Genomic DNA, 22,754 nt, shown 5'->3' with positions numbered 1-22,754 from the left:
TTTATTTTTACATATATTACTAGAAGATAAAACATAAAATAATAATGATTATAATAAAATAAAATAATTATAACTATAATACAATATAGTAATTCTGATTATAAATATAATAAATTAGTGATAATTATAATACAATGTAATATAATAATAATTATTATAATTAAAATAATTATAATTATAATATAATAATTATAAGATAATAATAATAATTACAAAATAAGAAAATAACAATAATTATAATAGAAGAAAATAATAAAAATTATAACATATTTATAATAAAATAAAATTATAATAATTATAGTAAAATAAAAGTATAAATAATTATAATTAAATAAAATAAATATAATATAACTATAATATAAAAAAATAATAGTATAAGAAAATAAAATAATAATACTATAATAAAATAAAATAATAATACTATAATAAAATAAAATAACATAATTATAATTATAATAAAATAATTTTTTTGAAAAAAATCAACCAATCATACATATATATATATATATATATATAACATATATATATATATATATGTCACATACATAAATAAATATATACATACATAGATATATACATATAACACATATATACACACATCCATATATATATATATATACATATATATATATATACATATATATACTTATACTTACCAGATTATCAAGTTAAGTAGTATGAAAGTTTTGGTGAGTTCTTTACAAATTCAAAAAAAAAAGTAGTATGAATGTTTTGGTGACTACTAAGAACGTAGAGAAAGAGAGGAAAGGAAAAAAAAACTTTATGTGATAGGTCTATTGAAATATCTACTATTTATAGTGAAAACTCTAAATCCTAAAATTTAAATTCTAAATGAATCTTTATTGTTACAGAAAAAACCACTTTAAAAATTTAATTCTAGATATTGTTTTTATTTACATATTGTTATTATTTATTTAATAATTTGAATTAGATTCTAACAAACCCTAAATATACATGTGAAACTAAACATATAAAATAAAATATTTGATGTTCCATCTTTTATATAAAGTGTATAGATATTGTTCATATAGATAACAAGATCATACATAAAGTATATATACACATTCATACATAAAGAGATACAAAATATATATATATATATATATATATATATATTTTTTTTTTTAATTTTTTTTTATGTATATGCCACATACCTAAATAAATATATATATACATATAAATATATACATATACATATATATATATATACATATATATACATATATATACATATATATATATATATATACATATATATATATAGATATACTTACCACGCTATGAAGTTAAGTAGTATGAAAGTTTTGGCGAGTTCTTTACAAATTCAAAGAAAGTAGTATGAATGCTTTGGTGACTAATAAGAACATAGAGAAAGAAAGGAAAGGAAAAAAAAACTTTGTGTGATAAGTCTTATGAAAGATCTACTATTTATATTTGAAAACTAAAATTCCTAAAATTTAAATTCTAAATGAAATCTTTATTGTTACATATACAACTACTTTTCAAAATTTAATTCTAGATATTTTTTATTTTCATATTATTATTATTTATTTAATAATTTGAATTAGATTCTAACAAATCATAAATATACGATCTAAAACTAAACATACAAAATAAAATATTTGATGTTCCATTTTTTTTATTTAAAGTGTATAAATATTATTCATATAGATAACAAGAAGATATTTTTCTTGTTACATTCAAGTCTTGAAAATACAAATAAAATATAACAGATAAGATAAAATATTTTTTGTTCCACTTCTTTATTTTATTTCTAAGAGTAGAAGATACAACATAAAGTAGTAATAAAATAAAGTAATAATAACTATAATATAATATAATAAAATAATTATAATTGTAATATAAGAAATTAATAATAATTATAATTTATGAAATTATTTATTAGTATAATATAATAAATTAATATTCAATATAAGAAAATAAAGTAATAATAGTTATAATAAATAAAATAATAATAACTATAATATAATAAAGAAAATATAATTATAATATAATAAAGTAATAATAATTAGAATATAAGGAAATAATAATAATTGTAATATAATAACGTAATAATAATTGTAATAAAATAGTAATATTAATTAGCATATAAGAAAATTAGAATAATTGTAATAAAATAAAGTAATAATAAATATAATAAAATAACTTAAATGATAATAAAATAAAATAACTCTAATAAAAATAAATTAATAGTAAGTATATAAAAGAAAGTAATGATAAGTATAATAAAATAATTATAATAAAATAAAGTAGAAATAATTATAATAAAATAAATGAAAATAATTATAATATAATAAATTAATAATAATTATAAGAAAATAAAGTAATAATATTTAAAATAAAAGAAAGCAATAATAATTATAATAAAATCAAGTTGTAATTAAGTAATAATAATATAAAACAAATTCTAAATAAAACCATTCAGTCCAAAAATAATTATTATTTATAAGAATATTACCCGAAACTCAAGGGAAATGTTTACCGTAAAAGATAAAATCAATTCTAAAAAATTAATTTTAAATATTCCTTTTATTTGATTATTATGAGGTAATTAATAATCTCAATTAGATTCTAACAAAGAAATACATGTAAAACACAGCATATAAAATAAAATATGTTATGTTCATTCTTTTAATTCATTTTTATAGATATTGTTCATATAAAAAAAACATATTTTTCTTATTTAAAGCAAACAATATAAATATATATAAAATATAACAGATAAGATAAAATTGTTTGTTTTTATTTTTGCTTTTTTTTTATAAATATTAGTCCGAGTTGAAGAAGGAGCATAAAGATATAATAATTATAGGAAAATAAAGTAATAATAATTATATTCAATATAATATAATAAAATAATAACTATTATAATATAATAAAGTAGTAAAACTAAATTGTTGAGACTGCACTTCTGACTTTAAAACTTCATCATTCTGTTAATTATTTTTAAAATCTTGTTTGAAAGTAGATATTATCTCCTGAAAATAAGAATTACACATCATATCTCCTTGTCAGAACCTTTCCTTTAATGTTCCATATATCAAAGGCATTGTCGATACAGATGCTTTGTGCCATGGATGGAGAAACAATCAACATATTGGCTTTCTGTCATGCTGGAAACCATAAGCTGGTATAAGTGAGAAGAGAACTTTTGTGGTTTCATCAATGAAACCTATCTTGTTCTTTGAAATGAGGCTCATTTGAAATAAATAAGACCAATGATGATAGTTTGGTCCCTAGAGAATAATAGCGACAATGAGAAATGAAGGATTATCATATGAACTAACATGGTGAAGTGAACAAAAATCTTGTGAGGGATCAACAACTTCACCCATGGGTAAATGTAGCAACCAAAGCTCTTATTAGAACTCTGATACTATATTAAGAAGTGAACTTTAATTCCAACTCAATCTTATAAAACCGACTTATAAGATGAGTTTTGCACCCACTAATAAACTATGAAATGTCCTTATCTCTAGTCGGAGTGGGATCTCCAACACACACCCTTCACGCCTAGACCCTCATACTCGTGCGTGGGATTATATGTTTATGGGGTGGTCCGGTAAAAACCCGATAACGGATGGCGTGATAAGGCCAACAAACTCTAGCTAGGTGAAACTCTAAATGACTCTTATACCATATGATAAAAAAATAACAGAGAGGAATAAAGGAGAAAAAGGAAGACAAAGAATATGAGAAAGAATATTTCTTCTATTTTTTCATTGAGATCAAATCAGAGGGTCAGAATATATACAAATACCCGAACTAAAGAGAGAGAATGTAAAATAAACACCACATAAAGGCTAGAATCAGAAAAGAAAAATAAAGGTAAAACATTTGAACAAAGAGGTACAACTAAGAATTAGAAAATACAAAATACACATTGGCTTAATTATAAATTTTTGTATCCATATCATTTGATACACTATCTGTTGGCTTGCTCAAGGCTGTATAAAGCCCTTTTTAATTAGAAACTTGTCTTGGTTGAATAGAAGTCAATCCAGCAAGAGCAACCATGTATATATTTTCCTTCAACTCTCCATGTAAAAAGGTATTGCTTATGTCTAATTGTGTCAAGTCCCAATTATTGTAAAAAGTTAGAGAAATAATCAATCTTATGGTGGTCATCTTGGTACTAGAGAGAAAGTATCAAGGTAGTCCATGCCTTCTGTTTGTGTGTAGCCATTTGCCACTAGCCTTGCTTTATACCTTTCAACTATCCCATTAGCCTTATATTTTATTTTGAATACTCATTTTCAAGTTATGGCAGCTTTGTTCTTAGGCAGAAGAACAATCTCCCATGTTTGATTTGACTCCAAAGCAAATATCTGACATTGTATAGATTTTCTCCAACAGTCATGTTTCACAACTTTAGAATAAGTGTTTGGCTCAACATGTGAAGAAAGAGGCATAACAAAAGATGTGTAAGAAGGTGATAAATTGTTATAAGAAAAAACAAAATTCAAAGGATATTTAACTCTTAAAGATGTATTGGAAACATTAATATTACAATGATAATCCTTTAGATACTCAGATGGTCTGTTTATTACAGTATTCATTCAGACTAACTCATCTAATTCACAATTTTGTTCTGTGTCATGATCTTTATTAAGGTTTTGGTCTATACGAGAACAAAATTATTCTGGAACCTCAATGTCTAATTCACATTTATTATTACGTTTATTTTCAGCATTATCACAAGGTGCAAGAATGGTTTGTGATGACTGACTCAAAACAAGTTAATATTCAATAAAAAATCTTTGACCATGAATGTTAGGAATCTTAGTTTGGTGTCTTGTATCTTGAACCATTTGCTATGGAAAAACATGTGTTGAAGATGGTTGCTGCTCCTTCAAGATTGTGTTTGATGAAGACTTATATGTAGTGTTTGATGAAGACTTTTATGTACTTTTCATGTGTATTTTTGCTTTGCTTTAAGTATGTCTTAGGTAGTGCTTAGAGGTTGTCTAAGAGTGGGCTTTTTGCTGAGTAACTCACCTCATAATCACTGGCCATATGATAAGAACAAGCATAAGTTGTCTTAAACTGTTTTTCACATGTTTTACACAAAAACACGTTTACTGCATAAAAATAAATCTGTTCTTTTCTAAATAAACAAATTCATTTTTTTTCACTGATGCCTTGGCTAAGTCCTGTAAAAATTAGATTTTGTGCATCAGGTATTTTGACTAAATCTTCTTCTTTTCAAAACGACTGAGTTTTAAAAAGTTAAACTTTCTCTGTTTTCGTTTTGAAAAATAAATCTGTTCATCTATAAATGAACAGATTCTTTTTGTCTCTGGTGCCATGTCAAGCTTAAACGATTTTCAGTTTTATCTCAGCACTAGAATGGTTGACTAAGTCTCCTCACTTAACAAATTCTCTAACTGCTTTTGAAAATAAATCTGTTCATTTTATTTTTAATCTGTTCATTTTATAACAGCTTTAACTGTTTTTCAAAAATCTGTTATAAGTTGGCTTTCTATAAAATGCAGACTTGTTTCTGAAATTCAAATCAATTCATACATTTGCAAAAACAAGTTTTGACAGCAGAGAGTTAAGTGTTTACAAAGAATTAGCATTTGTTCTTCAAAGATTTCGAAAATCACAAAGTGCTTGTTCTTGGTTTGGTTCCAAAAGCTTGGTGTGAGGTGCTGCTACTGTTCTAGCAATCTTGCCTACTGGTTTAAGGCAGATCAGTGTATCCTCAATCAGGTGTAGTCGTTTCACATCTCTTTCTTGTAATAGTTTGGTTGAACACTCTTCTTGATAGGTGTTCTTGAAGAGTGGGTGTGTGTATGCTGAAATAGGTTTTTTCAGCAAGAGTACCTAAGTTCTTGTAGGTTTCAAGAACAGTGGGAATTGTACTTGGTTGTACTGTGTGTTAGTGATTTCCACCTGTTGTTGGTGAAGACTGGATGTAGCTCAGTTGAGTGAACCAGTATAATTGCTTGTGTTCATTCTCTCTCACTCTCTGCAATTTCGTTTATGCGTAATTGATAAAACAACAAAGAAATAAATCTGTTCAATTGAAAATAAATCTGTTCTTTCTGGGCACTGTGCATACTGTTCTTGATTTCTGAAAAAGTTGTTTTAATCTGATAAGAACATATAAAATCTGCTAAAAGCCATTGGAACAGATTGACTGTGATAGGCTGCTCAAGAAACTGCAATGCTATTAATTGAACCTTAAACAAATTGCTTAGAGTTGAAGCTTGCTGTTATGTGATTCATTGTTCTTAATTTCTGGAAAATTGCTTGACATCAAGAAGAACACTCATAGTCTGTTAAAAGCCACTGGAACAGCTTGTTTGCAAAGGTCACTCAATTAATTAGCATGCTATCTGTTGAACCTTAATCACTTGCTTGAAATTAAAGCTTGCTGTTTTGTGTTTCACTGTTTTTCAAATCTCATATCTGTGTGTGTGCATCTGGAAATTCTCACTAAATAATCTTGTGATTAACCTTGCTGAATTAAAAGCTTTTCAAACAAAAACAGTGCTGAAATAAATCTGTTCATTTTCACATAAATCGATTTATTTTCTGTAAAATTGTGTTAAACACTGTTTCTGCGAGAAAGTTTTAAAAGGTCAATTCACGCCCCCTCTTGAACTTTGACACTATTAAACCCAACAATTGGTATCAAGAGCTAGGACTTGTATTTTAATCAAGTTTGTTTGTAATAATGTCTGAGTTTAATGTGCTTTTTGCTGAGGGTTCTGCTGTTAATAGACCACATATGTTCAATGGAATGAATTATGCATTTTGGAAAGTTAGAATGAGAATTTTCATGGAATCCATTGATGCATTAATTTGGGAAGCTGTGGTCAATGGACCTTATGTGCCAATGCAGGTTGTCAAGGATGAACAAGTGGTAAAGCCAAGATCAGAATGGAATGAGACCGAAAGGAGGAAGGCTCAACATGATCTTGTGGCCAAGAACATCATAACCTCTGCATTGACAATGGATGAGTTCTTCAGGACATCTCAATGTAAGTCAGCTAAGGAGATGTGGGAAGTCTTAGAAATGACTCATGAGGGGACTGAAGATGTGAAAAGGTCAAGGAAACATGCGCTTATCCAAGAATATGAGCTGTTCAGAATGCAACCCGAGGAGAGCATTGCTGATGTGCAGAAAAGATTCACCCATATTGTGAATCACCTCACTGGCTTGGGAAAAGAATTTGACAGAGAGGAGCTCAACATAAAGATATTGAAGTGCCTCGACAGAAGCTGGCAACCAAAGGTGACAGCTATCTCTGAAAGCCGTGATCTGTCAAAGTTGGGAACTGCTGCACTGTTTGGAAAGCTGATGGAGCATGAGCTAGAGCTTAAAAGACTTAAAGAGCAGGAAACAACAGAGAGAAAACCCAAAGGTCTTGCACTGAAAGCTACTGCACTGGATGAGATCAAGGAGGAAAAAGAAGATGTTGAAGATGATGACACAATCAGCCTTCTTACAAAAAGATTTAGCAAATTCCTGAGGAAGAAAAGCAAAAATAGGAACCAGCAGAAAAGAAGGTATCCTAAACCCAATGATTTAAATTCCTCTAAATATACTTGCTTTGGATGTGGCAAAATAGGGCATATCAAAACAGATTGTCCAGACAATCAAACAAGGGACAAATCTGCCAGCAAGAAATTTGAAAGGAACAAAGGAAGAAGAGCCTACATCTCATGGGAGGAAACTGAAGTATCCTCAACCAGCAGCTCTTCAACAGAAGATGAGGAGAATAATTTGTGCTTCATGATGAAGGATGAGGAGTCAAGCTCTGAATCAGTAAGTAATTTTTCTGCTGATTCTGATAACTATGATGATTTGCTTGCTGCCTTCAAGGAAACACATGATGAAGCCAATAGGCTAGCTGTAATATGTAATAAGCTGCAAAAGGTAAATAATGTCCTTGCACCTAAAGTAAAAACACTTGAGGAAGAATTGCATAAGGCCAAAACAGATTTGGTAAGCCTTGAACTGACTTGCTTGCATGCCTCTATTAAAAACTGTGAAAACTGCAAAAGATTGGAAAAACAAGTGGAATATTTGCTGAAAACCCTTTCCAATTTCACCAAGGGATGAGAAAACCTTGAGTCTCTCCTGGATCACAGAATGCTGTTTTCAATAAGAATGGACTTGGTTATACCCCTGGAAATACAACCAATGTCAAAAAGCTTTCAAGTTTTTTTGTTCCAGCAAAATCAGTTTTTTCAGCTTTTAACAGTGGCAAAAAGGCATCTCATGTAACCTGTTTTTACTGCATGAAATCTGGTCATACATCTAGGTCTTGCATTGCTAGAAAGCATCTTGTTCCTAAGAACTTAGCAAAATGGCTACCAAAGAGAAGGTTTTAATCTGTGCTGGACCCTATACTGAAAAGGGTACCATTTGTATATTTTTTTATTCTGTTTTGCAGATTGGCAGCAAGAAAAACCAGTGGTACTTGGACAGTGGCTGTTCCAAGCATATGACTGGAGATCTTACAAAGTTCACCAGCTTAAAGCTCAAAGCAGAAGGACATGTAACCTATGGTGATAACAACCAAGGGAGGATTTTGGGCAGAGGAACTGTTGGAACAGGGAACTCAACAACCATTGAGAACGTGCTGTATGTAGAAGGACTCAAGCATAGTCTTCTCAGCATAAGTCAGCTTTGTGACAAAGGATACAAAGTGAATTTTGAGTCAAATGGCTGCACAATCTCAAGTAATTCATCTAGTAAGGTACTGTTTACTGGTAAGAGAGTGAATGACATTTATCTGTTGAATATCATGGAAACTAACTCTTCAAATAAGTGTTTGCTGTCCAGAAGTGATGAGTCTTGGTTGTGGCACAGGAGGTTAGCTCACATACACACAAATCACTTGAATAAACTGAAATCTAAAGATTTAGTTTCTGGTTTACCTAACATTAAATTTCAGGACAACAGGCTTTGTGATGCTTGTGTGAAAGGTAAACAAATCAAATCCTCTTTCAAGTTAAAGGATATTGTCTCTACAAAAAATCCATTGGATGTGTTACATATGGACTTATTTGGTCCATCTAGAGTTGCTAGCTTGGCTGGAAATTTGTATGCTTTAGTTGTTGTGGATGATTACTCTAGATTTACATGGACTTTATTTCTTGCACATAAACATGATGCTTACACTGCCTTTAAGAGATTAGCAAAAATTCTGCAAAATGAAAATGGTTGCTGCATAAAATCTATTCGAAGTGATCATGGGGGAGAGTTTCAAAATGCTAAGTTTGAGAGGTTCTGTGAGAAGCATGGGATAGCTCATACCTTTTCAGCCCCTAGGACACCTCAACAAAATGGTGTAGTTGAAAGGAAAAATAGATCACTAGAGGAACTAGCTAGAACTATGTTAAATGAATCTAAGCTTCCTAAGTATTTTTGGGCTGATGCTGTTTATACTGCTGGTTATGTCTTAAATAGGACCTTAATAAGACCAATTCTTAAGAAAACCCCATATGAATTGTATAAGGGCAGAAAACCTAGTGTGAGTCACCTTAGAGTATTTGGGTGTAAATGTTTTGTATTGAATAATGGCAAAGAAAATCTTGGTAAGTTTGATGCTAAATTTGATGAAGGTGTGCACATTGGTTATGCTTTGAATGGTCATGCATATAGAGTCTTCAATAAAAGGTTGCTCATAGTAGAAGAATCAATGCATGTTGTTTTTTATGAAACTGATCATAGTGTATCTAAAACTGCTGCTGATGAACCTGACAGTAATGAATTTAAATCTGTTTTAAATCAAAATGAATCGATTCATTTTGATACTGCTGATACACATGCTATACAAGAATCTACTGCAGCTGCAGGTTTGCCAAAAGAGTGGAAAACCCCAAGAGACTTAACCCTTGATAATGTCATTGGGAACATTGAGAAAGGAGTGTCAACTAGAAAATCCTTGAACAATTTCTGTGAAGCAATGGCCTTTGTATCTCAAGCTGAACCCAAGAATTTGAATGAAGCTCTCAAGGACAGCAACTGGATTTTAGCTATGCAAGAGGAACTAAATCAGTTTGCTCTTAATGAGGTCTGGACTCTTGTTCCTAGAATACCTGAGATGAATGTAATTGGAACAAAATGGGTATTTAGAAACAAGATGGATGAGCATGGAGTGATCACCAGAAACAAGGCTAGGCTTGTAGCTAAAGGGTACAATCAAGAAGAAGGAATAGACTATGATGAGACATATGCACTAGTGGCTCGGTTAGAAGCTGTTAGACTGCTGCTTGCCTTTTCCTGCATCAAAGGGTTCAAGCTATTTCAAATGGACGTGAAGAGTGCCTTTCTGAATGGCTATATAAATGAAGAGGTATTTGTCTCACAACCACCAGGTTTTGAAGACCTTCAACATCCAGAATATGTGTTCAAACTCCAAAAGGCTCTCTATGGACTCAAGCAAGCTCCTAGGCAATGGTATGAGAGGCTAAGTGATTTTCTCACCTCACAAGGCTATGACAGAGGCACATCAGATAAGACCTTGTTCATTAAGAAGAAAGGAGATGACTCAATTCTAGTCCAAGTATATGTGGATGACATCATTTTTGGATCAAACAATGGAGAATTGTGTGAAGCTTTTGTGAAAGTCATGAAGAGTGAGTTTGAAATGTCAATGATGGGTGAGTTGAACTATTTTCTAGGCTTGCAGGTCAAACAACTCAAGGATGGCATTTTCCTAAGTCAAACTAAGTATTGCAAGGATTTGCTGAAGAAATTTGAAATGGACAAGTGTAAACCAATCAGCACACCCTTCTCAACAAGCTGTCATTTGGATCATGATGAAGCTGGAATTTCTGTTGATGAAACCAAATACAGAGGACTCATAGGATCACTGCTGTATCTCACTGCCAGCAGGCCAGATATAATGTTTGCAGTGTGCATGTGTGCAAGATTTTGCAGGTTGCAAAATTGATAGGAAGAGCACAAGTGGAACCTGTCATTTGCTTGGATCAAGCTTGATCTCATGGCAATGCAAAAAGCAGGCTTGTGTAGCTCTTTCCACTGCTGAAGCAGAATACATTGCAGCAGGGAGTTGCTGTGCTCAAACTATATGGCTAAGACAACAATTGAATGATTTTGGTATCTTACTTAACCATATACCTCTGCTGTGTGATAATACAAGTGCAATCAACTTAACCAAAAATCCTGTCATGCATTCAAGAACCAAACACATTGAAATAAGGCATCATTTTCTAAGGGAACACATATCTAATGGAACATGTGATATTAAGTTCATTGGTACTGATTTACAACTTGCTGATTTGTTCACAAAACCATTAGCCAAAGATAGGTTTAATTTTCTACTTAATGAATTGGGTATTATAAATGTCAATTGTACCTAGCAGTGAAAAATTAAATCTGTTTATTTGCAATTGAATGTGTTTATTTTCTGCACTGATATGCATTGATGACTAGGAAAGAGAAATTTTGATCTTTGACTGCTTGACTGACTTAGTGGGCATTAACCTCTGTACCTTTGACGGTTTTGGTCATGGTTATGTAACCGATTTGATGGTTTGGGTGCTCAATAAGAGTTTGAGTGTATGCATCGTGACCCTAAATATTTGGTGCATATTTTCAAAGATTCTCTGCACAAATTCAGAGCATAAAATCTTCATGCATATCCACTCATAACTGCCATATCAATCCATTTATTCTGCTATAAATCTGTGTGAATACTTGCTACCCACATTGGCCATTCTCTTTCTATTCTCACCATTTGAAATCAAGAAAAGAATTCAGGTTCAAACATGACTTCGTCTTCAAGACAAAAATAGAAAAGCAAGGGAAAGCAAACCACTTCTCAAGGAGTACTAGAGGTTGGTTCGCTGGAAATGAAGAGGGCATCAATGCCTACATTCATGAGACAAGCAGGAAGCAGATCAACATACCCAAGGTGTTGGATTTCAACTGGCTGAAATCTGAAAAACTGGTAGAAACAAAGGCTGTGTTGAAGCACCAGAAACTGAAAAAGATGCTGGAATTAACGGGTAATGTTTATCCTGACTTGGTTAAGGTGTTTTATACTAACCTCACATTGGATGGGAAGAATGTTGTCTCTTATGTGAAAGGAATTAAGATGAAGATCACAAGTGAGGTGTGGAATTCTGTGGCTGGAATAAAATATGCTAGACTGAAAGTAGGGAAGGGAAATACCAGTGGAATTTCAGAATTCAACAAGCTGCAATATTATAAGAGTTGCATGAGGAATCCTACAGAGAGTATAAACAGGTTCCATGCAGGGCATTTGAACCTCACTCCACGTCTAGTTGCATACATCATAGCATGGCAACTGATTCCAAGAGGGACAAACCATGCTGTCTTACATGAAGAGGATCTCATTCTCCTATATTGCATCATGAACCAGATTAAGGTAAACTGGGTGTTCATTGTCAATGAACACATGCTCAAGTCAAAAAGGTTGGCTGATTACAGATTTCCCTATGCTATTCTTGTTTCCAAATTAATTGATTACTTTGGTGTTGATGTTACAAATGAGAGAAATGACCCTATCAAAGCTGTAAGTGAGATTGATACTTCAACTCTCACCAAAATGGGTTTTCACAAAATTGAAAACAAGTGGGTGGTTCTCAAGGAGAAGGACTCTCAAGCAGAACAAGAGGATGAGGATGAAGTTGTTCCTATGGATGATGACTCACCTGCTGCCCAATCTGAACATGAGGAAGTTGCTGCAAATGCTATAGTTGCCTATCAAGGTCCAGAATACCGTGGAGAACCAATGTATATGTTTGAGAGGCAAGTGCTGTATCGTCTTGATGTAATGTCTGCAGAACAAAGGGCACACTTTGAGACTACTCATGCAAGGTTCCAACACCTTGATAATCAGATTGAAGGGGTTCAGGCACAACTTGCAGAGCTTTACTACAAGGATCAGTAGTTTTCTGCTTTTAATGCTTTCTTTATCAGCTTTCAAGTCTCTGTAATGCTGAACAATTTGGTTTTCTGTTTCTGAACTATTATGATTATGGTTTCTGCTTTATATCCCTTTATTCCCTGTGCTTATATGCTGTTTGATGAATCCAAAGGGGGAGAAAAATAGCTCACCATGCTAGGTGAAGCTAGCTTAAACAGGGAGTTAATATTCTGCACCTTAAAAACCATGTCTTATGCTATGCAATACTGCTGTTTTTTCTGGTTTAAAATCTGGTGCAGTGCAGGTGCTTAAAGCAACAAAGCTATGAGGTTAGCTATGGGGATTTGTCTCCATCAAACAGGGGGAGATTGTTGAAGATGGTTGCTGCTCCTTCAAGATTGTGTTTGATGAAGACTTATATGTAGTGTTTGATGAAGACTTTTATGTACTTTTCATGTGTATTTTTGCTTTGCTTTAAGTATGTCTTAGGTAGTGCTTAGAGGTTGTCTAAGAGTGGGCTTTTTGCTGAGTAACTCACCTCATAATCACTGGCCATATGATAAGAACAAGCATAAGTTGTCTTAAACTGTTTTTCACATGTTTTACACAAAAACACGTTTACTGCATAAAAATAAATCTGTTCTTTTCTAAATAAACAGATTCATTTTTTTTCACTGATGCCTTGGCTAAGTCTTGTAAAAATTAGATTTTGTGCATCAGGTATTTTGACTAAGTCTTCTTCTTTTCAAAACGACTGAGTTTTAAAAAGTTAAACTTTCTCTGTTTTCGTTTTGAAAAATAAATCTGTTCATCTGTAAATGAACAGATTCTTTTTGTCTCTGGTGCCATGTCAAGCTTAAACGATTTTCAGTTTTATCTCAGCACCAGAATGGTTGACTAAGTCTCCTCACTTAACAAATTCTCTAACTGCTTTTGAAAATAAATCTGTTCATTTTATTTTCAATCTGTTCATTTTATAACAGCTTTAACTGTTTTTCAAAAATCTGTTATAAGTTGGCTTTCTATAAAATGCAGACTTGTTTCTGAAATTCAAATCAATTCATACATTTGCAAAAACAAGTTTTGACAGCAGAGAGTTAAGTGTTTACAAAGAATTAGCATTTGTTCTTCAAAGATTTCGAAAATCACAAAGTGCTTGTTCTTGGTTTGGTTCCAAAAGCTTGGTGTGAGGTGCTGCTACTGTTCTAGCAATCTTGCCTACTGGTTTAAGGCAGATCAGTGTATCCTCAATCAGGTGTAGTCGTTTCACATCTCTTTCTTGTAATAGTTTGGTTGAACACTCTTCTTGATAGGTGTTCTTGAAGAGTGAGTGTGTGTGTATGCTGAAATAGGTTTTTTCAGCAAGAGTACCTAAGTTCTTGTAGGTTTCAAGAACAGTGGGAATTGTACTTGGTTGTACTGTGTGTTAGTGATTTCCACCTGTTGTTGGTGAAGACTGGATGTAGCTCAGTTGAGTGAACCAGTATAATTGCTTGTGTTCATTCTCTCTCACTCTCTGCAATTTCGTTTCTGCGTAATTGATAAAACAGCAAAGAAATAAATCTGTTCAATTGAAAATAAATCTGTTCTTTCTGGGCACTGTGCATACTGTTCTTGATTTCTGAAAAAGTTGTTTTAATCTGATAAGAACATATAAAATCTGCTAAAAGCCATTGGAACAGATTGACTGTGATAGGCTGCTCAAGAAACTGTCAATGCTATGAACTGAACCTTAAACAAATTGCTTAGAGTTGAAGCTTGTTGTTCTGTGATTCATTGTTCTTAATTTCTGGAAAATTGCTTGACATCAAGAAGAACACTCATAGTCTGTTAAAAGCCACTGGAACAGCTTGTTTGCAAAGGTCACTCAATTAATTAGCATGCTATCTGTTGAACCTTAATCACTTGCTTGAAATTAAAGCTTGCTGTTTTGTGTTTCACTATTTTTCAAATCTGATATCTGTGTGTGTGCATCTGGAAATTCTCACTAAATAATCTTGTGATTAACCTTGCTGAATTAAAAGCTTTTCAAACAAAAACAGTGCTGAAATAAATCTGTTCATTTTCACATAAATCGATTTATTTTCTGTAAAACTGTGTTAAACACTGTTTCTGCGAGAAAGTTTTAAAAGGTCAATTCACCCCCCCTCTTGAACTTTGGCACTATTAAACCCAACAACATGTTCATGGAAGATTACATTCCTAAATAAAAAAATTTCTCTACATTGAATATTCAACATCACATGTCCGTTTGTCCTAATTTTAAAACCAATAAGAACAAATTTTAACACCCTTTGATCAAAGTTTCTTCTATTTGTTGAGAAAGTACTAGTATAGCATAAAGATCCAAACCCCTTTAATCCATTAAAATATGTTGTAGTTTTGTAAAGCATTTCACGAAGAGAATTTTTTTTAAGACAGGTGTGGGGAGTATGTTCACAATATGCGCATCATGTATTACAAAATATGGCCAATAAATTTTGGGTGAATGAGATTATCTCGTGAGAGCTTTTGCTACATTTAATAAATGACCTTGTTTCCTTTCAACTATACTATTTTGTTATGGATTATTGACACATGATGTTTAATGCATTATGCCTTTGTTGAAAAAGAAATTAGTCATGAAAAATTTAGTCTCATTGTCACTAATGACTTTTTACGGCAACAACACCACGTTGTCAGAAGTAATAAATGTCTCTAAGGACGAATATCGATCCCACAAGGAACAATTGACTATTCAAATACAATTTTTGCTAAATATAAAACATAATAATAAAAAGTTGGTTTGAAGATTGTTATAATGGCAAGAATTAACAGGAAAACAAATCAAAGAGTAATTGCTTCAATTGTAAAAATAGGGATTAGGTTCATCTTTCTCACTCAAGTATTTTGATTGGCATCTTAATATTAAGTTCTTTGGTTGAAATTGATGCCCGTAGAAAATTCATTTATATCGATTTCTTACATATAAAATTCTTAAGAATGTTTCCTAAATATCAAGTTCTCTCATATTTATAAAAACAAGTTAGAATCACACTCAGACATTAATAAAAATTAACATTTCAAGTCTATTCTAGCACTCAAATATGTTAATTATTGTTGTTTAGGTCAGAACCCTAAAAATACCTTTATGTCAAATTTAAGATTCTCAAACATGTCACGACTATTTAAAAGCAAAACAACAATACCAATAATCAATCAAGAACTGAATATTGTAATATGTAAATATGGACTCAATACATAAGAGTTCGAACAAATTACTCACAATCTCAAAGTTTAGAATTAGCCACACATACTTCTAGCACCTTTCATTCTCCCAATTGATTACAATTCACTCAATGGTGTTTTCCCCTCAATCTAACACACTAGGATTATGCCTCTAGCCCCCTATTTAACCTAATTTTTTAGGGTTAGATGAATTTCTGTGTCACGCTTATGGGCTTAATGAGAATAACTAATGGAAGAGGCCCCAGCACCAACCCTTTGAGAGGCCACCAAAATGCTACCTTGAGGCAACCACTAGAGTCATAGTCAAAGAGGGGTCAAGAGGACACATTTTACATGTCATAGACTCTAGTGTGTCATAGTTTTTCTTATTTTTCTAGTCAAAGTAGCATAGTTTAAATATTTTTGTAAATGTGTTGAAACATGCAAAGTGGTACCTAAAATGCTAACCTAAGTTTAATTAGAGTTTACTACTCCTAATTAAGCTTAGGTCCAACCCACAATTAGCCTAAGTGGAGCATAAGGTTCTAGAAATCCTAACACATGGAAGAATTCTAGAACCTACCTCACATGTGTTGAATTTTGGAAGCCACCATCCCATGTGCTCCCATGTGCCATGTGCTCACACTTGCATGTAATTTGGCTAGCATTTCATTTGTATTTGGCTCTTCAAATTCCAGCCCTCCAATCCTATATAAGGAGGTTATTGGCTCTCATTTTGGAAAGATTGAATAGAGTATTGTTATGCTTCCAAATTTGTGCCATACACTACTCTTTGCCTAGCATCTAGGTTTTAATCTTCACTTCATCACCTTCATCTAGGTTTTTGGTTTGAATGCTTGATCTGAAATCTGCTGTGTTTTGATCCTTTGGTGCTTTTTTATTTTTAGTTTGAGTTCATATTTGTGTGTTAGATCCACACAAATTCCTTTACACTAATTCCATTGTGTTTTTGTTTGTATATCATTATGTTTTTGTTTCTAGATTTTCAGAATCCTCTGTTTTACACCATTCTGTTTTGGCTGATTTTGCTTATGAAAATTAAATACCACATAAGAAAATTCTGAGCCTCTGGATTTCACTAGATTGAGGTGTTAGCAAAAGAACAAAAAAAGAATCAGTTGAAAAAAAGAAATAGAAAAAAAAATAAATATTACAAAAAAAGTGTGCAATCCTGACACTACATCTGGCAGTTCTGAGCACTGATTTTAAAAAAATTATTAAAATTAAATGGTGCATGCGTTTGGAGTGAAACCAACGCCAAAAATTTGTTAAGATCTTGATTTGTTTGAATATCAATTTTTAGAAGCAAATATTAAAAAGCCAGCTCAGCATAAATCTGTGAAAGTCACGCATTCTGGACCACAACATTTTGTTTCAGTGGTGCTGTTTTTGCTTTTTAAATCAAATCTAGTGCTATTCCATAGGTGATGTGATTCCAATAGCCACATAGAACAAGATTCTTGACACTTTGAGGAATCACCTTGAGCTGGAAAATATAGAGGCACTTTCTTAGAAGTTGGATCATGGTTCTAAGTCAAGAACTCACCAATAACAAGTACCAAATCCCAAACTCATTTGGTTGAACCAAATATTGTCAAATTGAATCAACAAAGGAATTATAAAAAGAGGAGACCGAACAGAAATTAGGCAAGAACACATAAGAACCGAACATAAAAGGAATTGAAAACAAAAACAGAACACATGTGCTGGAAAATGGAATAGCCGAACCAAAACATGCTCAAGAACACAAGACAACAAGAGTAATTGAAAGAGAAGAAAGGAAGGAGAAGAGAATGCTCATGAAGATGGAAGATAGGTTGGATGATCACGCCACTAGAAGTATGGATGCTTCTAGATGAGTGTGGAAGCCGCCACTTGAGGAAACCATGGTCCTTCAAGATAAGACTAGAGTAGAAGCTCAAAAGCTCTCCAAATGCTCACTCCAATTTTGAGTATAGTTTCTTTAGATGAATTCAAATCTGAAATTTACAAGGAAGGCACCTCTATTTATAGCCTAAGGTGCTGAAAATTGAAAGCTAAAACAAATCAAAATTCCCTCCAAAACAAGCTAGAACCGGCGCTAAAATGCAAAGCAAGGAAGGTGTGATCCTTTCCTTCACTTTGGCACCCCGTATTCTACTCCTACACCTATCTACTAATACACCCCCCTAAAGCTCCTAACTAAAACCTAAAAGATGCTATAACAAAAGAGGTTTCTAAGGTTTCCCTCTAAGCACCTTCAACTAAAGACACTACAAAAAGAGAAAATAAATGTCCTCTAGCTCCCAAGGCTTTGAACATGCTTCTTGTAATCCTTTGAGGTGGACTTTGACCTCCATGGGCGTCCTCCATTTGTGCCATCCTTTATTTGAGTGCCTTTTTATTTGCTTGTCTAATTTCATTTGAACTCTTTCTAAGTTGTGTCACATTTAATTCCATTTGTGTGGTACTATTTTTTTCAAATTAATTTGTTTCTTGCTTTATTTCTTTGACCTCTAAGCTTGGTGGTGGATTAAATATCAATTGGTACTTGTTGAGTGGGAATTGACTTGAGGGGAGTCTAGCTTTGCTTAGTAGGTGTTGGATTGAAGAATTTAATTACCTAATTCCAAGAGGATCAAAGGAAAGGGGCAGCAACAAACACATACTAAATACACCACACACCTTGGAAGGCCCAACAAAGAAGAAACAACAAAGGGAGTGCAATTAGAAAAAAAAAACAACAAAGGGAGTGCCATTTAATTTCTTTGCAATTTAACTCTTGTTAATTACTTGATAATCACACAATTAGACGATGAGTGTGTCTTCAAGGGCTCCAAGTGTCCAAGAAGCCTCACCTAGGGCCGACTAGCTTAAACTTTCAAGCTTAGCATTTGTTAATTGCTTTAATTACGCCAATTGTTTTTGTTTAACTTCGCTTAATTGCTTTTGTTTAGTTTTGTTTTATGCTTTGATAATTTTTCCTGGGTTGTTAGATAGTTTGCATTGTTTTTGTTGCATAAAATTTGATTTCTACATCCTCATTGTGTTTTAAGTGATTTACCTAAAGAAAGATTTGTGTGAAGATCTTGAGGGATAGTTTTTGGCTAAGGCAAAGACTTGGTATTTAAGTAGTCCATTGTGACTCACCTCTCTTACCTGGAAAACTACCTTCCTTAACGTTCCTCATCTTTCTTCAAGTAAAACATTTCTATACACAAAGTTTTAGTCATGTCTTCTCACTCCTTGAAATCTCTTAAAAGTGATGTGAAATCCTTGAAATCTCTTTTAAAACAACTTTCCAAGGATATTCAATCAATTTCATCTAAACAATTGGAGAATGAGACCAAAACTAATGAATTGACTAAAGCAAAGGTTGAGAAGTCTCACATTTTAAAAAAATTATCTTCTCATGCATCTATCTCTAAAGATCATGATTCTTTTGGGGAGGGAAGCCTTAGAATAAATTATTATTATCAAGCACCCCCTAGAAGACATAGAAGAGATAGAAGACAACAAGAAAGCCTAAGAGAGGTTAGGGTAGACCTACCCCATTTCCATGGAAAAGAAAATGTAGAAGCTTGCTTAGATTGGGAAATTAGGGTAGAAAAATTGTTTGCTTCCCATAAAGTAAAGAAGGAAAGAAAGATACAAAAGAAAAGAGAGGAAGACGAAAGGGAAGCTAAAGAAAAAGAAAAAGAAAAGCCAAGTGAGGGGTGGTGTGAATCTAGAAAGAATGAGGAATATCTTATAACACCCCTTACAAGCATATTAAAAATAGAAAATCAAGATAAAACCCTTGAGAAACAAAAGGCGTGGGAAAAGAGTGTTCATTCCCACAAGGTCCTTCAACAAGAAAGAGAATTTGAAAATACCTTTGAAAACCTGCTTTTCGTTGAAAAACCTAGCCTTACCTTTTGTGAAGGAACACTTGCAAGCATAGTCACAAAAGAAGAATCCTTGAAAGAGGCTTGCATAGATAAAGATGAAGTAGATTATTTCTCATATGTGCTAATATCACCAAGTGAAGGTCAAGTTATCTATAGGCATCTACAAAGACAAATTTTTATGTGAGCTAGTGCCTAAAGAAACTTGTCATGTCTTATTGAGACAACCATTGCAAAATGTACAAATTCTCATAAACAATGGTTGTAACAACAAGACTACCTTTACACATAAGAGAAAAATTCTTCATGAAGGAGAACTTATGGGCCAAATTAGAGTTGATAAAACTCTAGAGCTTTTAAAAGGAAAACTTTTGTCACCCATGAGAAAGGAGGTTCAAAGACATTACCCTAGATACATTTCTTGTTTTAAAACTACACCTAAGGCAATGTCTCATGAACTCTATACTCCTTCACCTTTTGCAAATGATCATTGGGAAGACACAAGCCTAAATTTCATATTAGAGCTTCCTAGGACAACAAAAGGTTTTGATTCCATTTTCATGGATATGGATAAACTCTTCTCTAGAGAAGTGATACATCTTCATGGTTTATCCTCAAGCATAGTGTTGGATAGAGTTCCAAATTTCGCAAACCAAGATTTGAGGATTCTCTTGGGAAAACTTGCAACTAAGTTGTACACTTTAAATTCTTATCATCATCAAAAGAATGGTCAAAATACAATTGAAAACCTAGCTCTTTCTACTATGCCTAGAATAATCATAAAGGACAAACACAACTCTAGAGATGAGCATACATACCATAAAGTAGTTCACAAGACTACTAATATTTCTACATTTGAAATTGTATGTGGACTTAATTCTCTTTCTCCTTTTAAGTTGTTACCATTTCCTAAAGGATTTGTTCCTAAGGAAAAAGTAACAAAGATTGAAAATTTTAAAATGAGGATTAGAGAACACATACAACGATCAAAAGAGAAATATTGTAAAAAGTTGTCAAAAGCAAAAGAAAAACAAAAATGGAAACTTCATAAAATTGATTTATATATAACTACTTCAACTAAATCGTTTTCTTTATTTGATAATTCTCCTAGATGGAAGTTTGATCCGGGAGGACAAGCATAGTTGAAGAAGCAAGAGGCTGCTATCCGACATCAACACTATAGATCTGAGGATAGATTTTCTCAAGAAGGAGGAGATGATGGACACCATCTAGCCATATAAATCCATCTCCCTAGCCATGAAGAAGAAGAAACAATGGATTTGAGGACAACTCATTTTCAAGAGGGAGGGGATGATGGAAGAGGCCCCAGCAGCAACCCTTTGAGAGGCCACAAAAATGCTACCTTGAGGCAACCACTAGAGTCATAGTCAAAGAGGGGTCAAGAGGACACATTTTACATGTCATAGACTCTAGTGTGTCATAGATTTCTTATTTTTCTAGTCAAAGTAGCATAGTTTAAATATTTTTGTAAATGTGTTGAAACATGCAAAGTGGTACCTAAAATGCTAACCTAAGTTTAATTAGAGTTTCCTACTCCTAATTAAACTTAGGTCCAGCCCACAATTAGCCTAAGTGGAGCATCAGGTTCTAGAACTACTAGCACATGGAAGAATTCTAGAACCTACCTCACATGTGTTGAATTTTGGAAGCCACCATCCCATGTGCCATGTGCTCCATGTGCCATAAAAATAACCCAATTAATTTGACACATTCTCGCTGTCGAGTTGGACTTTTTTTTCTCTCTTTTATGCGTTTTGGGTCTTCCTGCTTTCTCCTTTTAGAATATATCATTCTTCTTTAGTTCAACTCTCCATTCTTCCCTAGAAACCTACAACTAACCAAATTTGGGAATAAAATGTGCTTATTCAATTAAAGATCACAAAAATTGTACAAAGGTATAAATTCATAAATTAGGGATTATTTTATATTTAAATCTGCAATTAATACTCATAAGTGCCTATATTTTAATATGAAATATTATGGAAATTAGACACTTATCAATTACTTCTTATTTTTATTGCTTCCTGAAATTGTGTATGAACAAAAATACCAAGATTTTCCAAAGTCTTGACTATTAGAATCAAGGGCTCCTTTCACATAAATTTATTTTTTCTGAAGTCTGGAATCCTCTAGACCGAAAAAGTATTTTAGTTCACCAAGAACTTTTATCTTAAAATATTCATTTAGGAAATTTTTTTATTCTCCCAATTTCTAGTAACGAATCTCTTGCAAGAATAATATCATCTACATAAACAAGTAAAACAATGAGAGAATTTTCAGTTCTTCTTGTAAAAACAGAAAAATCAGACTTTGAATGATAAAAACCAAATTAGTAAGGAAAAAGGATAGCTTAGCAAACCACTGTTTGCTGGCTTGTTTTAAATCATATAGGGACTTTGTAAGTCTACAAACTTAGTTTTGTCTTTCAGTTATTATCCCTAGAGGTTATATCATATATACTTCTTCATTAAGGTCTCCATATAGGAAGACATTGTTACATCTAAGTGATGTAAATGTCAATTTTTAATTAGAAAAATGGTTTAAAAACGTCTAACATTAGTAAGTTTAGCAATAGGAGATAAAGTATCTAAATAGTCAATCCATTCAAGTTGAATATAACCCTTTGCACAAGCCCAGGGTTATGTCCTCAATAGTTCCATCCCCTATGTGTTTGATCTTGTAAACCCATTTTCATCCAATGAGTGTTTATCTAGAC

Source organism: Phaseolus vulgaris, chromosome 11 (assembly GCF_000499845.2).
Source record: "Phaseolus vulgaris cultivar G19833 chromosome 11, P. vulgaris v2.0, whole genome shotgun sequence".
Lineage (NCBI taxonomy): Eukaryota > Viridiplantae > Streptophyta > Magnoliopsida > Fabales > Fabaceae > Phaseolus > Phaseolus vulgaris.
Note: the sequence above shows the minus strand (reverse complement) of the source record.